The 21,476-nt window shown below is 41.1% G+C and overlaps 1 protein-coding gene across 1 annotated transcript in view; it reads left to right on the forward strand.

Annotated features, from left to right (window-relative positions):
- Positions 1-21,476, forward strand: part of LOC126482141 (chondroitin sulfate proteoglycan 4) — a 660,554-nt gene that overhangs the window by 20,846 nt on the left and 618,232 nt on the right. The window lies entirely within an intron of this gene.

Here is a 21,476-nt window from a genome sequence, read left to right on the forward strand (position 1 = left end):
TTTGCACAATTGCACGATATGGGATCAGGATCTTTCCGTATAACTATTTTTTGCATTGTAGATATTCTGAAGATCCCTACAACAGGCGAAACACAACACTGAAATTTGAAAATAAAAGCCTCCGAAATCGAGACTGTGATTTCATCTAAGAAATTTTTCCGGTTCCTAATGTATCTTCCAGAGCTGTGTTAGACATCTGCGGTGTGTTCCTGGCGACGCTGAGCAATCTTAGACGACCAGACTCAGTGTTGCCAGGAGCACCTCCGAAGATGTCCAGCGCAGATATGGACGAAACGTCAGGAACAGAAAAGTTTCTTCGACAATAGCGATACAGCCCACAAGTCTCATCTGCTACTAAGTCTTCATTCTATGACTGCACTGCGCTGTACTGTCTGACTGCAGGATGTGCACACAGTGTGTGTGTGTGTGTGTGTGTGTGTGTGTGTGTGTGTGTGCGCGCCGTGGTGCGTCGTCTTTTCTCCTTGTCGATGGCAGGGCTTTCATTTCCGCACAGCTCTAGCCAGATTAAAAGTAGTCCCCAGGTGACAGCGCTCTCTTCGGTAGCTGGCACCTCTAAGGAAAGGCCAGATGAGTACGACGCGCTGGTGGATGTGGCGCGGAAGCAGAAAGTGGCCCGGATTCGTGAGTGCTATTTGAAAGCTTTAGCGTACTCCTTAAGCCTAGTACACAACAGAAAATATCACATTTAAATTCGATGAAGTGTCCTTGTTTTTCGGTACATAATAAAGTTACAATTTCCACTCCTTTTATTGTCAAGCTGTAGTACAAACTGAAACGTAAGGAAACACAATAAATTAGTAACAAGAAAATTACGCACTTATTCGTTAGAGAACGATTTTATGTTCAGTGCTGTGTCCCGAGCGGTACTCGCCGAGTATAAAACGAAGTAGGCCGAAGCACAAAGCTGAGCGACGTTTGAGCTGTTGGCAATAAAGAGACGAGTGGATGTGCAGCAAAAAATGTAATATGGGGCGAAAGGCGCATCCGAGGCGAGTCGTCCGCCGCAGAACGTAAAGAGAGGCACGCGGCTCGAGCAACATTTTAATTTGACGCCGCATGCTCAGCAGGCCGGCATAATTCATCCCGGCCCGCTCTACTCTCCTCTAACGCTCTCCAGCTCTCCAGCAGGTCCGCCCGGACCTACCTCTCCAGGCGCGAGCAAGCGGCTACCGCCCTCGTTTCAGTGAAAACACCGACTCCCCACCTCGATGGGCGCACTGCGTTTGCTGTTCTGCATTTGCATCTCATTTAAGAACGTCGGCCCGTATCGTCCCTTATTTAAATCAGTCTGGGGTATTGCTCCATCGTTTTATGAAGTACGTACAAACATAAAATACTAAACTGACGTTACTGCCGTGTTGCAGCGGCCTTCTCAGGGCATAGTCTGTTTCCTGAGGAACACCGCTGCAACACGGCATAATTACCGGTTATTTTGGAATTTTATCGTATTAAGTATTTTATAACATGACGCAGCAGTACATCCAAAGTGATTTTAATTACTGTGGCACCGATTGTGGAAGCGTACGAATTACTATGTGTTATCATCTCTTCTGTGTTATAATCTCGCACTGCATGCCCGATCAGTTATAGAGGTAACAGTATGGAGGCAGCAAACGTCATTCCAAGCACTTTTCATTCAAAACAATGACACATATTCAAAACTCAGTTTTATCACAAAGTCGGTTATCGAGTATTTAAAACGTACATTGGTTGGTAGGTTGATTTTTTTTTGGGGGGGGGGGGGGAGGGATGGAGCAAACAGAGAGGTCATCGGTCTCATCATAGTAAGGAAGGAACAAGGCCATGTCCCTTCAAAGGAACTATCTCGGAATTTGCCTGAAGCGGTTTAGGGAAATCACGGGAAACCTAAATCAGGACGGCTGGACGCAGGTTTTAAGACGTAGGCACGGAATATTATACACTACTGGCCATTAAAATTGCTACACCAAGAAGAAAATGCAGATGATAAACGGGTATTCATTGGACAAATATATTGTACTAGAACTGACATGTGATTACCTTTTCACGCAATTTTGGTGCATATATCCTGAGAAATCAGTACCCATAACAACCACCTCTGGCCGTAACAACGGCCTTGATACGCCTGGGCATTGAGTCAAACAGAGCTTGGATGGAGTACAGCTGCCCAGCTTACCGGACAGCAGCGGCAAGGCGAGGAAACGTACACTGCCGTTACGTACACCAACCCCCAGGGCAGGTAACTGGGGCGCTAGCGGCCACCAGGCAAGAAAAATTACCGCTGGTTGAACTTAATAAATTGTAACAAGTTGAATGCAGTAAATAGCAATAAGATGTCGAGGAAAGCTAACCAGATCCGCCTTCCACAAGCACTCCACTCGCTGCTCTTCGCCTCGGCAACACTACGAGCAGCAACACGAACCCACTGAAGAATCGCGGGATATTACAGTAGTTTAGGTTTCTCTACTTGGATTGAAATGCACTCATCTTAAAGCTTGCTGGATCCGGTTTACGACGAGGTCTTACACCCTCGTGACCACAGCCGTTCCACCTGGCAGTCCATGCGTGCTGCCAGTGGTCCCGGAGTGTTCTGGCACTGCGCGGACCTGGCTCCTCCTAAGTCCCTAAACCAAACTCGCAGTCATACGACCCGGAAAAACAACGACGTTGCCCCAAAGATAGGACAACAGTGACTTACATATCGATAACCGCCGCTGCTGCCACTAGCGGACTGGCAGCGCTTGCGAAACCGAGTGGCTACAGTCAACACGAGAAGATAAACAACCTCTACCACGACAACTAAACGATACCGTCAGGCCTCCAACAGAGGGCCGAAACCAACAAACAGCACCAACGCGAGGCACAGCACGACCCATTCATGAACATGAATTTTAAATTCTTTATTTTGCAGTCAATAATGGAAAAGCTTCTTCAGAATATTTAGGTCAGAAACTCGCGATAAATGCTCCTAGGTCCAGATCTTCTCCTACAAGGACTTCAGTGAAGACACCAGATCTATTTGTACCTGTACAGGAAAGAGGAAGTATATGGCTTATACACGATAGGATGTCTGCATATTTCAGACAGCTTGATACCTGGTATTGCAGATGAATTAATAGGTGAAAGACAGGTTCCATGGCCTTGTGGCGCCGGAAACGTTGGAAGTCAAAAGTGGCTGGTATGTTAACAATAAAATCAATAAATCAGAGCGCTTGAGTAAGGTCAAAAACAAGTGAAATTGCTAACTTTCAATAAACAAGTAGGCAAAACGTATCTACTACGACGTAAAAAACAGTAAAACGTCTGCCTCTCAGAAGACCTTTAGCTTTACGATAACAAGAAAGACACAAAAGAATATACAAGCACATTATAAATAATTTTGAAAACCATAAAGAAATGACAAGAAACGGATGAGATAGTCATGCACTAGCTTGAAACACAATATCCAAACAATACGGCAGCAGAAGCCGACGCACCAAAGTCCCAACTGGTTCTAATATAGTTAGCTAACAAGAAAGTAAATAAACAGAAAAAGGCTACCCACTGCTGAACACAGGTCACAATAGATAAAATCAACTGTTCAACCAATGACAACTAGTGAAAGAGAGAACAGACATTTAGTTGAGCAGCCGGCCGGTGAGGCCGTGCGGTTAAAGGCGCTTCAGTCTGGAACCGCGTGACCGCTACGGTCGCAGGTTCGAATCCTGCCTCGGGCATGGATGTGTGTGATGTCATTAGGTTAGTTAGGTTTAATTAGTTCTAAGTTCTAGGCGACTGATGACCTCAGCAGTTAAGTCGCATAGTGCTCAGAGCCATTTGAACCATTTAGTTGAGCATAAATAACCATAAAATAGAGATCTTATAGGGCAGGTCTGGGCAAGGCATACGCTCCCAGAAAGCGCTCGCGCTCCGCAAGCGCAGCCAAGTCTGAAAGTGCTCCAACTTGGCTCACCAGTGGGCTCTACCGAGCAGGAGGTGTGTGAGTGATATGGCTATATGCAGAAGGCTGCACACGAGATAAACCCCAGAATATGTGTTTGCAACATAGTGCAACTTCTTCTAAGAGCGAAAGCTGCAGCATACTTTTATAAGCAGGATTTCATCACCAGTGCTTATTTTCTACTTTTTATTTTTCTGCGAAAGCAGTTACTTTTATTACTTGGTTATAAAAGTACATTAGATAGTGTGAGTGTGCTGAGACCAACAACAAAAAGCTTTATGTACAGGCATTTAATATTAAGTTGTGATGCTTATAAATTTATACACATTTCGATTTTATAGAATGTAATACATCTGGAACTACAGTTCGTGATACAGTGAAACATACGGAATCACCTGTCATACCAGAACGTTAGTGTGGCGTTGTCAGTTTCATCAAAAAAAGGAGTTCACACGCATGTGTTGAGCCAAACATGGAAATTAGCGGACAGTCTTAGCAGTCGAGGATATTGCTCTTTTAGTGACTTTTATAAAAGTCTTGTAAATAGCTGGATTGGACCAACAGGTCGTTGAGCTGGGTGCTACACATGCATGAAACGCCAGGTTAAATCCGCAGGATAGAACAGGTAGTTGTAATTGTGTAAAGGGGCCAAAATTAGCGGCTGTCAGTTACACTCGAACACATTTAACTTTATTTAGTTGCCCAAACATTACAGCGCTAATTTTAGAGCTTAACTATCGACTGAATATGTCACACAATCTTATGGCTTAAGGGCACAACCTCTTTAATTTTGTAAACGGCTGAAGGCCCATGATTTAAAACACAACTATAATAAATTTTCAAAAGGCAGAAAGCGCAAGATTTTATCATTAAATAATATTTCAAATGAGGCTGAAGGCCCAAACAATCGAAGACTTGAGCAGTAAGGAATTTTGACTTTAAAACAGCTGAAGGCCCATGAGTTAAAAACACAACTACAATAAATTTTCAAAGGCAGAAGGCCCACAGCTTTATTCTTAAATAATTTTTAAAAAAGGAGGCTGAAGGCCCAAATAATCTAAGTCTTCACAATAAAGAATATTACTTTTAAAACTGCTGAAGGCTAATGATTCAAAACACAACTAAAATACATTTTTACAAGGCAGAAAGCCCAAGGCTTTATCCTTAAATAATTTTTTTTTAAAAATGAGACTGAAGGTCCAAACAAGCTAAGATCTAACAAGTAATGAATTTAAATTTTAAGACGGCTGAAGACTCGTGATTGAAAAACACAACTGCAATAAATTTTCAAAAGGCAGAAGGCCAAAAACTTTATCCAGGAAAAAATATTTTAAATGAGGCTGAAGGCCCAAACAATGCAAGACTTGACAAGTAAGGAACTTCCAGTTTTAGAACGGCTGAACGCCCATTATTTAAAACCCAACTAAAAGCATAAAAATTCAAACCATCGGCTGTGAGCCATTAAAATACTCAGTCGAACACCAATAAGAAAAGGCAGTACAGCCAGCGCGCTCAGAAGTTTCCGGGGGTCGGGCTGCACTTGAAATATTAACGTTCGCTTAGGGGAGACAGGTAGTTGGTCCAACTACAACCGATGCGCCGGCAACCCAACCAAGAGACAAACTGACCCACAGACAAGACGACTGGCTTTCCATCCGACCAGTACACAAGGAACTGTCAAAACTACACACACGTGTTGTACAGCGACAACATGGTGAGGAAATGACACTGCCTAAATTTCACGTCAGCGGCCAGGCAGGTAACCGGAACGCTAATGGCCACAAGGCAGAAAATTCCACCGGTGCACCTGGACTTCAAATAAGCAAAATATAGTTAAATTCCAAAGATGGTGGCGAAACTTCCGCCATCTCGAACACTCGCTGTTGCTCACGGGAATACCCCCAACAGCCAACCATGGAAACCAACGGCACAATGTGAACAGACTGGCTTCGGTAATTAAATCACTACTCAACTTTGATGTCCTGGGTCGGTGAACCACGAACCCCGTAGCAATCGGAACAGCTCCCAGACACTCCGACACTGCGTAGCGACCGCCAGCGGGCCCGGCCCACTGCGTCGCGCGGAGATTTCCTGGCTGATCCACGTCAACCGACCGACAGCCTTACATCGGCTAGCCACAAAACTATAAGCACCAGACCAAAGATAGTTAAAGGTGCGAATATCGATACACACTGCTGCTGCCACACGTAGAAAGAGGAAGAACCGCAATAACCGTGGGAAACCAAACGCAGAGTAACAGTTAAGTTTAAACCAACGTATCAGCCGGGGCCATCACGGCTCAATACATCTTTCAGCTCACGTTTTGAGTAATGAGGGACATTACCAGCCAAAAGCGAGAACGATCTGACAAGTAAGTCGAAAACCGTCTTCAGTCGTGCAGTGTCCTAAAATCTCTTTGGTAAGTCATGATGAAATGTCTCACTTAATGAAACGTAGATAGTCATCTCTGGTACACAAATAACTGTCTTCACATACAGGACATGTTCCATGTCATGAACCTGAAGCTGATTTTTGCCTAGGACTTCTTGTTGTTTGGTGGAACCAATCTTGTCCGCCATATTTTACTAAATGATTTATTCCTTGCATTAAGACGCTTAATGAATTTAAGTAATGCGTGATTTTGACTACAAAAGATTTTGTCATCAGTCTACTTACCGTTAACTCAGTTTCAGCCCTAATGGCTGCCTTCAGTTCAGCCAGTCGTCATTGCCGTTCATCAGAAGACAAGTGCATCAATCCTGTTTAAGGTTGGTGTTACAAAGGCGTCCCAGTAAATGTTTTTAAAGCACATAATATTGTGATTACGCAAGAAGTACTTCTCATATCCTTTAAACTGTACGAAAAGTACAGTAATTTCAACATTGAACATTGTTGCTTCACTTTGTATTTTCTAGACTGGTGCATGGACCCCATAGTATTCCTAACGCCGAACGTAAGTCTGATTTAACGCGAGTTGTCAGTAAACTGCAGGGCGCCGGCCGTTGTGGTCGAGCGGTTCTAGGCGCTTCAGTCTGGAACCGCGCGACCGCTACGGTCGCAGGTTCGAATCCTGCCTCGGGCATGGATGTGTGTGATGTCCTTAGGTTAGTTAGGTTCAAGTAGTTCTAAGTTGTATCGGACTGATAACCTCAGATGTTGAGTCCCACAGTGCTCAGAGCCATTTCAACCATTTGCTGATATTATGAGCAAGTGAAGTGGCTTACTGATTTAAGAGACCAATACTACACATATTCTACCTTTTTAGGGTTCCGTAACTCAATCGGTACCCTTGTACGACCACTTCTGTGTCCGCCTGTATGTCTTTCTATCTGTGTGTCCAACTGTTTAAAACCATTTTACTTAGGAGGGGGTAGACGTACCGAGCTGAAATTCATATCACATATTAAGGTCTATAGTCGCTTGCCGACTTAAAAAAGTGAAGCTTCTAAGTCAAAGAAATAAAAAAATACGGCCACATATGTCACAAATATTGATACTCACGATATCAGTTATCAGAATCTATAGGCTACTTCCCGTTGACCTACAAGCATGAAATTTGACAGTAACTAAGGTTTCACAGTAAGCCCATAGGAAAAATTCCGAAAATTCTTAATCTGTTATTATATTCGAAGAAATTCTTTTTTCATTTGCTATCTCACTGCCCATCTGCCCGCCTGTTATATCCCCTTTTTTATGAGGTTCGATTAGATTTATCAAGTTGAAATTTAAGTCACATACTAGGGTCTGTAGTACTTGAGGGTGTAATAAATGTAAGCTTCAAACTCAATGCAATCCAAAAGATACGGACGTTTATATTACTTATTTTGATATGAACAAACTCTATCATTAAAACTTGTAGGGTACTTCCCCTTGACGTAGAATCGTGAAATATGGGAAGAAGAAACGTTTCACACTAGAAGTAAAGGAAAAAATCTGAAAACTGCTAATTTTGTGATTATATCACACAAAAAACTTTTTACTTTGTCGTTTGTTATTCGACGTCCATCTTGAAATTAAAACATTATCGAAAATCTTGGAATCCCCGGGGTTAGTATCTTGCCTTTATCATTGCCAATAAGTCCGCCCCGATAGCTGAGTGGTCAGCGTGACGGATTACCGTCCTGTGCGCCCGGGTTCGATTCCCGGCTGGGTCGGTGATTTTCTCCGCATTGTGATGTCTTCATCATCATTTCATCCCCACCGGGCGCACAGGTCGCCCAGTGTGGCTTCGAATGTAATAAGAGCTGCACCAAAGCGACCGGACCTGCCCCGCAAGGGGCCTCCTGGCCAATGACGCCAAACGCTCGTTTCCATTGCCAATAAGATGCAAAAATCGTCGAAATCCTAGATTCCCGGAATGGATGGTCTATATACTTAATTAAGTTTGTACGGAAGCCTCAGTGCGCGGGCTCTACGCGCAACTTGTCAATTTTTCTAAATTGCCTGAGTGGTAACTTGAAGAGTTTCATATATTCCGTTTGCATATCTTGTGTTATAAACTCTTTTTATTCAAATATTTTTTCTCTCTTTATTTACGCCGCATTTCCATTCCTCTACGTTCGCTGCATTCGTCGTAACGTGCATCTTTGTTTTTCATGGTGCAATGAATTGATTATCCACAAAACTGCCAGTGTTACTGGACATGGCTGTATAGAATGGTAGGAATGATGAGTTAATCGGTTATGTGGAGAGTATCACTCTCTGCGGAGTTTCTGCCGTGATCTACTTGACGCATCAAGTGCGTGCCAGTCACTTGAATTTTGTTAAGCAAACACTTGCAGGAAAACCTGCTATTCACTACGATCGGGTGGCTTTGATTGTCTATTCTGTAACATTTCCGTTGTGTTTAGATTTCCAAATCACTTGCACAGTGTTTTGATCTATTTCGATTTCTTTGTAACACGCCTTCCTAAAATTTACTGTATTCATTATAACCTTCCATTCGAATAAACTCCATTCAGTATGATGTCATGTTTGCTAGTGGAACTCCACAGGTTATGATCCATGTCTTCATGCAAAGCTAGCATGTTAAAGGTTGGGAAATGTGGGTATTATAAGTTGTAAGGAAAACAACCGACTGAAATTGACTGTCAGAAGAAATCGAAACCGTTCACAACAATGGAAATCTTCTGACAAGGGGAGGCCGCCAATTGTGAAATTCAGATTCGATTCATACTGCGCATAATAAAAGCTCATGGCCAGAGGTGTAATGTGGCAAAGCACCAAGATGCACTTCTCAGCCGTTGTCGAGAAAATCGACAGTTAAAAGAAACCGTTGCGGTGAAATACTCTCTACGATTAACAAATTTCTATAGCGCCGTGGCGCAGCGGTAAGCGCTCGGGTTCGTAATCCGAAGGTCGCCGGATCGATTCTCGCGCCATGCTACCTTTTTTTTTTAAGTATTTGTTTTTTGTAATTCAAATTATATATATATATATATATATATATATATATATATATATATATATATAATTCCCGGCAATCAGTTGCAACAATTATGCATATAATAAGTTGTTGAAAGTCGTTTGTCGTGGAAAATCTGGCGACTTCGAACAACATTATGTTTTCCGCAAACAAAGTTGTACTTCACAAATGTTATTAATTATCTTCATAATATTAACCACGTATAGTTAACGGAAGACGTAGAAACGATATTCCGAAACGAATACGTATAGCGTAAGTCAAACGTTCGAATTAGAATAGAGACCCCACGAACACAAACTTGCTGTGGCAGGTATGAAATATAAACTCCGTTACTCGCTCGTTACACTTGAAGGACAGATGTTGAATGGGCCGAAACGAGCCGCCGCATAACAGCGTAGTTGCCTGCTAACTTCGAAAGAAGGTAGATGCGGTCCCTAGCGCAACTTGTAACATCGTCGAAAATCAGTGCGGACGGGAGAGCTTTGGTACACCCTGTTAAACAAACGGAAAAATGGAGGCGGTACAATTGGAGAGCGGTCCGCCTCCACCAACATGCATAAGCAATTCATTAATAGTTATATATATATATATATATATATATATATATATATATATATATATATATATATATATAAATTATAAAAAAACTAATAATAAAAAAAATGCATGGCGCGAGATTCGAACCGGCGACCTTTGAATTACGAACCCGAGCGCTTACCGCTGCGCCACGGCGCTATAGAAAATTGTTAATCGTAGAGAGTATTTCACCGCAACGGTTTCTTTTAACTGTCGATTTTCTCGACAACGGCTGAGAAGTGCATCTTGGTGCTTTGCCACATTACACCTCTGGCCATGAGCTTTTATTATGCGCAGTATGAATCGAATCTGAATTTCACAATTGGCGGCCTCCCCTACCAGCCTCTACAATTGAGATCACTAACAAACCTCCTAGGGGTGGTGCTCGACTTGGAGGTAGCCCTGTTCGAACTCTGCGGGTGGAAGGAATTTTTGACACAAATTGATTGGCCAGTAAGAGGAGAATAGGAGGTGGCCAGAAGTAGAGCATTGCAGACGCGTACCGAATGCGCGTGAACAGCGTTCGTCTGTATTAGAGGTGGGCAAACTCGTTCATCCTTGGGAACTAGTTCACTGCTGATCGTTCTTTTTTGGGAGCCTACGATATGCAGATAGCTGGAGAAGAGAACATGAAAATCTCACACGACGCGCATCGGCTTTAGCTCATGTAGTCTTGTAAACTAGTTGGTGGCTGTTTTCCAACTTAATAGACCACAAGTGTCTTGTATAAAGTTCTTCGTTTCGACTTCCACTACATAGCTATGCTACGTTGTAAACAATAGTCGTTTACACCATATACATACTTCACATAGTCTATGAGCTCGTAGGCGAAGTAGAGACTTCATGGATGCATAAAATCAAATGTGGTTTTCTCATACTTGCGTCACACGATTAATAAAAATAAGGTTTTTGTGTTGCATTAGTAACGTTAATGCAGCAATAAAAATAATAATTAAGTTCGCAGTAATAAAGTTTTTGGTTTGAAAGCTCCTTCTGAACAAATGTTTTTGAGATAATAAGTAAATATGGCAATTTATGTCTTTTCAAATGGAGAGGCACCGCTTTTCCTACTGAGCCAAAATGACCCACAATCCACTTTTTTTTCAAAGAAACCAAACCAGCAGGTAATGCAAATTGGAAACAACCAAACTTAAAAATAATTAGAGCCTTCCTAAATGTAATGTTTTGTATATGAAAGATACACGAAAATCGTTTTATATGAATTTTCTTGCACTAAAAATTAAGCAAGTTATTGAAAGTTAGCCGCTAAATCAAGTAGATGAAACCAAAAAATATATGAATAATCAAAAAACTTGCCTTGTTATATGTATGTCTTCTGCTCTTCATCGACATAATGAAGTGAGCTGATATGCCCTTTTGTTACCTGAAAAGACTTACCTATTACATACAACGTTATTTTTATGTAATTCACGTAACTATAAAATACTTTTTGATTACCGGTCGTGGACGCTGAATAGCCAGAACCAAGTGCAAGAACAGTTTGGAACACATGTAAAATAGGCAAGCGCAGTGAACGAAACGAACAACTGGATAGTGAACTAACTAGGAGCAGTCGGCAGTGGAACTGATACAAGTGGTCATGCGAAGAACGACGAGTGCGGCCGAGGGAAACCGAGACAGACGAGCACGCACCGAGGTTGGAAAGAGAACTGCCGAAGTGACCGCCGCGACCGAAGTGAACTATGAACCGATCGTTCCTTGGAATTCGTTCCTCTGCCCTTTCGTTCATCCTGGTGAACCGTTCCTTTGCACCCGTTCGTTCGCGAACTGCCCGTCTCTAGTCTGTATCACTAACTATACACTGACACGCGGAAGCACGTGACTGAGTTGGTATCACACGGCTCTTACTCCAGGACTGGTGGACAATAGCCGCACGGCCTTGACGTGCCGGTAAGAAAACATAGACTCTACCTACACGACTTCGACATTACTTACCGGTGGCTCAGTAAGCGTTGAAATGCACTTAGAATTGGAATTTCTTTTTAGCTGTCGACTTTCCATGTTTTCTATGGAGGAGGTGTGCGCTATACATCTGAGATTCACCAAATATTACCACAGTATAACGATAATTAAACTGATTCCGGAATATTGAATGTTTGGAAAGCAGTTGTTTCAGTCATATACATCAGTGAATTAACTCTCGCTTTCAATCAGCTGCTAAAATCGCACTGACATGTAGACATATTTTGAACAGAACAAATTAAAAACATTTACGTTGGCAGTATGACTTTAGACTATAATTCTCAACTCTGTAATTAACTAAAAATCTCTAATCCAGCTACACCGTAGGCTTTTGCGAGTAAATCGAGAAACTGAAGTAGTAGAACTTGTCACATTAGGTAATATGAACACAAAGAGAAAGGAAGCGTAAGGTGTGGTGTTGAAACGAGATGGATATTATTCGAATAGATTTCTGTTTGGATAATTCTTCGTGTAAGTAGGTCATTACAAAAGGTATTCTCCAATAAATTATCTGTAAATTAATGAACGAATAACATACAATGGCGCTGTATTTTTATTGTTTGCCTCCTGTACAGAATTAGCATTTGTCCGTTGGGTCAGTGCAGTTTCTGTTGTATAAATAACTTATTTATGGTTTGTCCAGAAATGAGTCTTTGTGGCTCAGTGTCTTAAGTTCCAGATTACAACACTCAGGGTGGGTTGGATAGCAGGTTTTTCCTACGATTTTGTCTCTTCTTACTGCTACTTTCACCTACAACAATGACAGTTATGCCATGTCAAGTTGCACCGTGTTTCTGAATACGTGTTGAAATGTAGCTCCCGTTCTAACTGGCTTTATCTGTTCAGGGATGGGAGGAAGTCAAGGGCACACCACCGTGTCTAGTAAAGCACTGAAATGCTTAAAATGCTTCACTTACATTGTGTTGGACCATACAGAAAATGTAGTGACTCATCTGTTTTATGCAATCAGCTTTGCATGAAAATCTCGCTCGTAAAAATTTAAAAGTCCAAGAGAAAAGCCTTATATCAAACAAGGGGTTATCAATGCCACGCATCATTGTCAGAGATGAGGCATTTCGTATACATGAAAATTTAATGTGTCCTTGTGGAGGAAGGAGTTAAATAAAAAATAAAAGAATCTTTAAAAATTGACCGCCACGGACTACGCTGTTTATAGAATACACTCTGGCAAGTAAATGGAGAACGGAGATTTTTTCATCGCCAAGTGGATGTTCGAGTTGGATTTTCAACTGACGTAATAAATGTATGCTGTGGCTTACAAAACGCGCCAGAAAGAGATGAACTGAAGACGTATTGTACGTTCCTCCAGAACTGAAACTTCCCCAAAGTCCTACAAGCTCCTGGAAGTCGTCATGAAATTTGTATCACGATACAAGGAAGGACTGGCTGCTTCGTCAAGTGCATGGACAATGAAGGCAGTCAGCCTGCTTACAAATGGTACCACGGAGCCAGCTGGCCGTTGCAGTACCCGGGCTACAATGCACTTGGCGCGTCATATTTTTATTGGCTGTCACAGACTGCCTGCCTAGTGAGTTAGAGCCCTACCGCACTACCGACCGAGTCCCCTGTTCTTGCACATGCACGTACTCCCCCCCCCCCTCCCCCCTGCTAAGATGGCTCAAGAACTCTACGTAAGCAGCCAACGATGAGAATGCAGCCGACAAAAACTCTCAGTCTTCAAAAATTTTCTTAACTTGCTAACACTATCAGATAAGAATGTCTCTTTAGTCTAATTAAGAATTCGTTGTTGTAGTGCTATAAAATGAGTGACCCAAGGAAGAACTCCGTGGTTCCTAACGATTAACATCACCAGAATTTTAAACTAAAATCCCTAAAACATTTATGGAATGCCACTGGACGTCCAGAGCCATCCGAAGTGTTTTACTATTACCTCTGAGTGAGCTAGCCGTTAGATTACGGAATAATTTTTCAAGCCGATATCCGTCTATGCAGATACTCAGGGCTTTTGGATCAAAAATTTTCAGAAGAGACGCTGGGTTCGTGTTATGAAGAGTTCGTAATATTACAGCACACTTGCAACTATCTTATCGTGAAAGTGGCGAGAGATGATTGTAAGACCTTTTATGTCTTTATATACCACCTGATATTATTGCAGCAAAATCTTACCCACAATTTAAAAACAATCTTTAGAAAGAATGCTATTGAGGAGAAACAAAAGAATAACAAACAGGAATAAAACCAAGTTTCTTTTAGTAATATTGTTCCAAGTGCTAGTGTGGTTCATAAAGAAAGTTAACTACTGGACTGAACTTTACTTGATACTATTGGATTAAACTTTACGCAATACTGAAATTCCATTAATTTCAGATGAAGCAGGTGGCAATGTCGGTCTCCTGTGCTATTCAAAAAAAGAGGAAAAAGTATCCATGGGTCTTGCTCTGTAACTATATCCGAAAATTCTCTTCTTAGCCTCTGATTTTCGTAGTACAAAGCCAGTCAAAGTTACCATGAATAATAAGCCAAATTATGTCCACATTCTAGAATGTGTTATAGAATCTTGCAGTTCTTCTCGCCCTTTTCAGGTCATAAGATGCGCGCGCTTTGTCTGCTAGCCACCAACTGAGTCAAGCCCCACAGGAGCCTTGCAGTTCGCCCTCTAGATCCACTTTTTCTACATCCGCCCAGCCAGTTCCTTTGCGGAGGGACTTCCCTCCAAGTTTTACGTGATTACAAAGCTACTTTCCCTACCTGCGAGCCAGTGTTACAAGTAAAGTTTTAACATTTTAATTCCCTTACAGTACATTACTTTTGAAATTACGTTCATAGATTAATCGCGATTACATAAATGGTCGTAAATAACGAATGAAACATTTACAGAGAGACCACATTAAAGAGCTTAGTGAGGCAGAAGTCACGTTAAGTAAAAACAAACAAAGAATTTACATGAGACAAATATAGGCATTGTTGATAATATTGTTACACATGCCCATGTTTCAGTGATTTTTGCTGTTAGGGATACAGCGGTACAACATCCATAACACTTCAAACAACGTTGGACGAAGAAAAAACTTCACACATCACAACAACATTCACTTTACATAAACAGCAATACAAAGACAAAGAATATCATTTCACTTCTTCCACATAACAGCACATTAGTTACATTTTATATAACATTTGACTGTGGAGAAGAAATTTTGTGTTACATAGAGCACTGCATAACAGTATGTACACCAATATGAAAATAACACATATATGTAAGAGAACACATAATGCACAAATACAAAAGAGAACATGTGATACAAACTTTTACATAAATATTATTTGAATTTTGTTCGGTACTTACATTGTTTATTAGAATTTTTAAGTTGTTCGTTTATTTTGCCTTAAAGGAAATATTAACTTTTTAATTTCTTTCATTTTCAAAAATACCGCTGAAGATATCGACCTTTTCCGCAGTTGGTAAACGGTCCATTTTAACACGGGTAATGTAACACGAAGCAAATACCGTCCGCACTTGCGGAATGTTACGTGATACCACGTACATATACGTTTGTGACTATTACGGCGCCATCAATCACAAAGCGAAAAAAGTTGTCCAGCTTAAACATTCATATTTCTTTACGTACTACACGAATATGTAATAAAAATGGGGGTTCCTATTTTTAAAAAAACGCAGTTGATATCCGTTTGACCTATGGCAGCGCCATCTAGCGGGCTAACCATAGCGCCATCTGGTTTCCCCCTTCAAGCTAGACAAGTTTCGTTCTTTGTAGTTTCTTCGTTTGATGCTTATTTCTTGAGATATTTGGCCCGGTCACGATCAATGGACCACCCTGTATACTTACGGTCACTGTTTTCTCCTAATGTTACAAGTTCTCAACAGGCTCTTCGTCTCAGCTGTCATTTTCATCAGTTGTAATAACGTCTACCCTTACTTCGTACTTTGTGTGTCTTCGTGAACTTCAGTAACTCGTAAACAATCGTCTGTACCTACTTCTCCCGGCCTACTGACAACAGTTTGTCCTGCTGGCGATTCGTTAGCCAGGACTGATTCGTCGGCAAAGCTGAAGGTTTCATCTTCTACCGTTCTCTTTGTTGCGGACGCATTAATCCCAGAATTATTGATAGCTCATGTGCGTTGCTCTGCGCCCATTTCGTCACTGTCTACCACCGCTTTACTAACTGCTGCTATCGAACTTTCGTGGCGCTAAATACTTCCATTTCCTCCTTGGAATCTGGCCACGTCCTGTTCTCATGGTCCTTTGTCTCCTCTCGGTACTATCTAACGTTATGGTGGCATAATTTCTTTTGAAATCTTCCCACTCGCTCTTCTTTAGATCTTGGTACGGATCATCGATCTGTTCACACCAGCTTGTGATCCCTGACAACAAATTTTTGCAAATTTTATCGTTGTTTAAACTGTCGTTGACGCCTCCTTCCTCACCTACGGACATGTTCACGTTTCCTCTTGCCCCAGTGTCATTCGCCGCGGAAGTGGTTTAATTGCTTTCTGCTGTGTCGCCCTCATTTTGTCTTATTGCTGTAACTGCAATTTCCACACAGACAGCTGACCGGTTAGATTTATTCGTTACTGTCGGGCGCTATGTCCGCTAGCAAGTATATGTTTCGTCGCCTGCCTGCCGTGACCCATTCCTGAGCACATCTTTCGATTCGCTTGCAGCGGCTTCTGTTGTTTCGCAGTCGCTCTCTCGTATATTAAATTCATTTCGTCTACGCTGGTATTGTTTAGTACGTTTCGGCCTTGAAATTCTATCCGTGTTAGTTTGGCTGCAAGATACATGCATGGTCTTCAGTTTTCCGAGTGGTTGCTGTCTTGGAAATGTTGCGGTGCAATTCCTCTAGCGTGAGTGGCTCAAGTACCTAGACCTCTACCCCTAGGTCATTGAACCTTATTAAAACGATACCTGTCGCTATCACTTTCTTTGTTGTCATTGTGATTACCCCTATTGTTGTTATTCTGGCGATAATCACGATTACTTCGCCAATGATCTTCATCCTCTACTCTTTCTAGAAACGCAGGAAAGGCTTTATGATCGTTTCCTACGTATCTCTTCGAATCCTCTGGCAGCTTTTCCATAGCTCCCAAATTATCTCTGAATCCGGTAGTCTACTTCGTAAGTGTGTCGGTTTTGGGTACCACGACTCGCAGAAATAACTCGTGGAGCTTCGGCCCTTCCTGTCATAGAATCTGACCATTATGAATTCTCGCCATAAACAATCTTGATTTTGTTCTGTCCAATACTACTTGGTAAATTTCTGTTTGAATTCATTAAACGTCATCTGATCAGTTCTCAAAATTTAATCCACAACGCTTAGCATCATCTGCTGATGCACTGATAACTACATTAAGTTTTTTCCTGATCTGTCAAATATTCAAGAAAAACCCTTTCGCAGGATTTTAGGAAGTCCAGTGGGTGCCAGCCAGTATGTCTTTCGGCAGGATCAAAGTATTCTTTACCCTCTAATAGTTTATTATAAGACATTCTACCCCTGACACGACAGGGCTTGTCTCTTATTTTCTTTTCAAAGTCTCAGATCTTGCCTTGAATTTGTGAAGTGTCTTGATTGCAATTGTTTTCGAAAATATTTATCTGTTTGCTTTTTTCTCTCTCAGAATCAGCCACTGTGTTTCCGAAACGTGAGATTTCATTTCTACATTCGACAACAATTTCCGCTTTCACACAGAAAACTCTTTCGTCCACTTCCGTTACTACTAAAGATTCTACCATTTCTTGGATTTATAAATAGAATCTTTCGTTGACATCATTGATCTGCCCCTGCATAGTGGCCACATTGCTATTTATTACAACTTCATGTCTTTTATTGCAGTTCCTTCTTTCTCGTCTACTGTTTTGATCTGTTGACTGATCTTTACACTTTGTGTTTCCATTTGATTATTGAGGCTACTAATACCACTTGCCTGTGTTTTCAGTTCATTCTCAAGACCACTAACTATTTTTGAGTTGATTATGAAGACTCAGCTCTAAGTTGAATATTTTAGTCACAACATATTATTAGAAACACCGTTAACTATGTAACACATAAAATTATAAATAACGTACGAACTTATAAACTCTTTTACTTCGATAAGAGGAATCTTTAAACTGAATACTTTAAATCTTGTGTTAGTAATTGCACTTTCATGAAACCTTAACTGTCCTTTTAAGAATATTACTTAGAGTATTTCAAATCTTATACTCATTGAATAATTAGGTACTGTACAACTCCAAAAAGTTTATTAACTTTTGTTAAGGAAGATAATGGCTTTTCAGTTCAGTAAAATAGGATACTCGGAATTACCATAGCAATTGCGATAACGCGACTGAGGATAAAATACTGTGGCTCAACCATAGAGTATACGGAACACAAATTTACTATTGAAAGAGAAACCACATAACTGGTCCATGCAATTATAAGCACACAGCTGTTAATTTGAGATGGAGCAGGTGACAATGTTGGCCTCTTGTGCTATTCAAAAAAGACGGAAAAAGTATCCGTGAGTCTTGCTGTGTAACTAGCTCTGAAAATTCTCTTCTTAACCTCAGGTTTTCGTAGTAAAAAGCCAGTCAAGGTATGTCGTGAATCATAAGCCAAATTTTGTCCACACCCTAACCTATATTATAGAATCTTGCAGTCTTCTCGCCCCCTTTCAGCTCATACCTGATTCATACCATTCAGGAGCCTTACAGTTCGCCTGCCCGATCCACCATTTCTATTCCCGCCTAGCCCGTTCCGTTTTCGAAGACTTCCCTCCAAGTTACACACGATTATAAACCTGATTTACCTATGCATGACCTAGTATTACAAGTAAAGTTTTAACATTTTCCTTCTCTTACAGTATATTACTTTTGAAATAACATTCATAGATTTATTACAATTTCATAAATGGTCATAAATAATGGATAAAACATTTACACAGTGGTCATATCAAAGAGGCTGGTGATACACAAGCCACGTTAAGTAAAAATAAACAAAGAATTTAGATTAGACAAATGTAGGCATTATCGATTCTGCTGTTAATGTTGTAACTACTTGCCTGATATATCATGAACTGCCGTGAATTTTATGAAAATAGTGTGTATTCAATGCTCACCAATCTTTTAATTAATTGATGGATTTGACATTTCATTGGAATAGTGTTTAACGGGTTTAATGCTTGCCCAGTTGGCTTAATTCATCGGCGTTTTGTATTTAATTACTGTTTAACACTTTCAGTGCTGTCAAACTTGTTTTATGCTATTTTGGTTCATATTTAGTTAGAATAGTGTTTAATTCCGCTTATATATATGTATCAGAGGACAAATTAGCCACCATTTAATCGTCATTTAGTAGTGGCCTCACTGTATGTTTTGGTCGGTCTGACGGCTTTAACTAAACGATTTTTCAAGTTCCGCTACATCTGTGAAAAAGTACCTATTTTGGTAAGACAGCTCGGAAGGTGATTATATCTAGTCCACGTTACTTTTCGTCACCATTTTCCGAACTAGCCACCTGTATAGCAATTATCTTGTCATTTGTTTATTTACCGTTTCTGCAGCTGGACTAGGTTGAAGTCTGTGTTTTTGGTCGGCTATTGCCGCTGTTTGCTTTCCTGTAACCTCTGAAATTAAGCGCTAACCTTGCTTTGGTGTTTTACATGTCAGTTGTATTTATAGCAACTGATTTCTTCTAAGTCGCTTATGAGTAAATCTAAGCGTTGCTGTCTAGAGGCGGCCTTTAGTGTACGTCAAACCTGATGTTTTTGGTGGCCATTGTTCTGTAAAGCTCTCTGTGTTTTAAGCTTAAGATCCTTCAAAATAGTTACTAATTTCTATTAATCCTGAAACACCTTCAGCAGTTTAAAGTCGTTGAAAACCCGCTGACCATTAATTCCGTAAAACAATGTCTTTCGTATATGCTCTAGAGGATCGTTGTAGTGTAATTATGTCCACTAAATTTTGTTCAGTGTTACCGGTAAACTGGCCTGTATGGCCGAGGAATCTCGTTCATTAATACAGTTGCTTGTAAAATTGTTTTACCTGAAATGACTTTGTCATGGTAGATGTTTATCAAATGTTTCAAATGGCTCTGAGCACTATGGGACTTAACATCTATGGTCATCAGTCCCCTAGAACTTAGAACTACTTAAACCAACCTAAGGACATCACACAACGCCCAGTCATCACGAGGCAGAGAAAATCCCCGACGCCGCCGGGAATCGAACCCGGGAACCCGGGGTAGATGTTTATCATTGGGCCTTAAGCCGTTTGTGCAGTTGCTAAGAATAATTATTTTTTGGTCTGACCAGTAACTTTTTTTAACCACTTGTACCGCAGCAAAATAAATCTTTAAGTTATTTTTGGCATCGGCGTGAAAGGCACTCATTATGAGGCCTTAGGTCATTTATGCAAGTGGTAAGTATAGTCAATCGATATTTTTTAATTTTCTGTTAACGAGCAACCATAGGGCGACTAACAATTTGGTTACAAATGCTTTGTGCTTGAGTTATTTGATAATTTCATTTTTTCCCTCCAACATGGGGTGACCATTTTTTAATACATCTTAGTCCCATGCATTTCAAGGGTTTAGACTTTATTTTGTGGTCCAAGTAGCTTTCCATGCCCCAGCCATCCGCTACAATTTTATATCTGTCTCATAGTTAACGGCGACACAGATTACTTTTCATAACACTGGGGTTTCACAAGTTTCTCGCTACTAGACCTTCCCCCAGGGCCCTTGATTGAATTTCACGCTTCTCTGCTGTGTCTCACGAAGTGAAGACATATGATTTTGTAGATGTCATCCACCCCTCATATGGTGGTATTAAGCCCAATGGTCACTTTGGGGCTACTAGAGAGCAGCAGGCTATGCCAGAACTAGGTTTCACCTCTACTTTCTCTCACCACCATATAACATAACCGTAATACCACAATTTGTATACATCCCTTACAAGCGTTATACTCATTTGACATTCTGAAAGACACAACTCTCGTACACCGGTTGGAAAGGTGGCACAATTTCCAGAGGAAGACAACCTTTATCGACTAGACAGCGTGACAAACTATGTGCAACAATATATAGATACTACGGTAAATTACGGATAGGAATGCCACACGACTTTTTCTTCCTTTGTACTAAACACTATCTGTCCGTCCAAAAAGTTTCGAGGATGCTTTAGTAAAAAAAAAAAGCATTAAGATGGTGGTTTTAAGCTTCAAGTGTTTTACACAGCCTTCACTCCCCCATCCCCACCCCTCTCTCTCTCTCTCTCTCCCTCTCTCTCTCTCTCTCTCTCTCTCTCTCTCTCTCTCTCTCTCTCTCTCTCTCTCTCTCTCACACACACACACTCACACACACACACACACACACACACACACACACACACACTCACACAGAGGCGGCGCGCACCCGAGCACACACTTGCGGACAACGTACAGGTTGCCCATAGAACGCTTTGTTGGGATAATGTTCAAGTGCCACTTTAAAAAAATGGTTCAAATGGCTCTGAGCACTATGGGACTCAACTTCTGAGGTCATCAGTCCCCTAGAACGTAGAACTACTTAAAC

The sequence above is a fragment of the Schistocerca serialis genome, chromosome 5 (genome assembly GCF_023864345.2).
Source record: "Schistocerca serialis cubense isolate TAMUIC-IGC-003099 chromosome 5, iqSchSeri2.2, whole genome shotgun sequence".
Taxonomy (NCBI): domain Eukaryota; kingdom Metazoa; phylum Arthropoda; class Insecta; order Orthoptera; family Acrididae; genus Schistocerca; species Schistocerca serialis.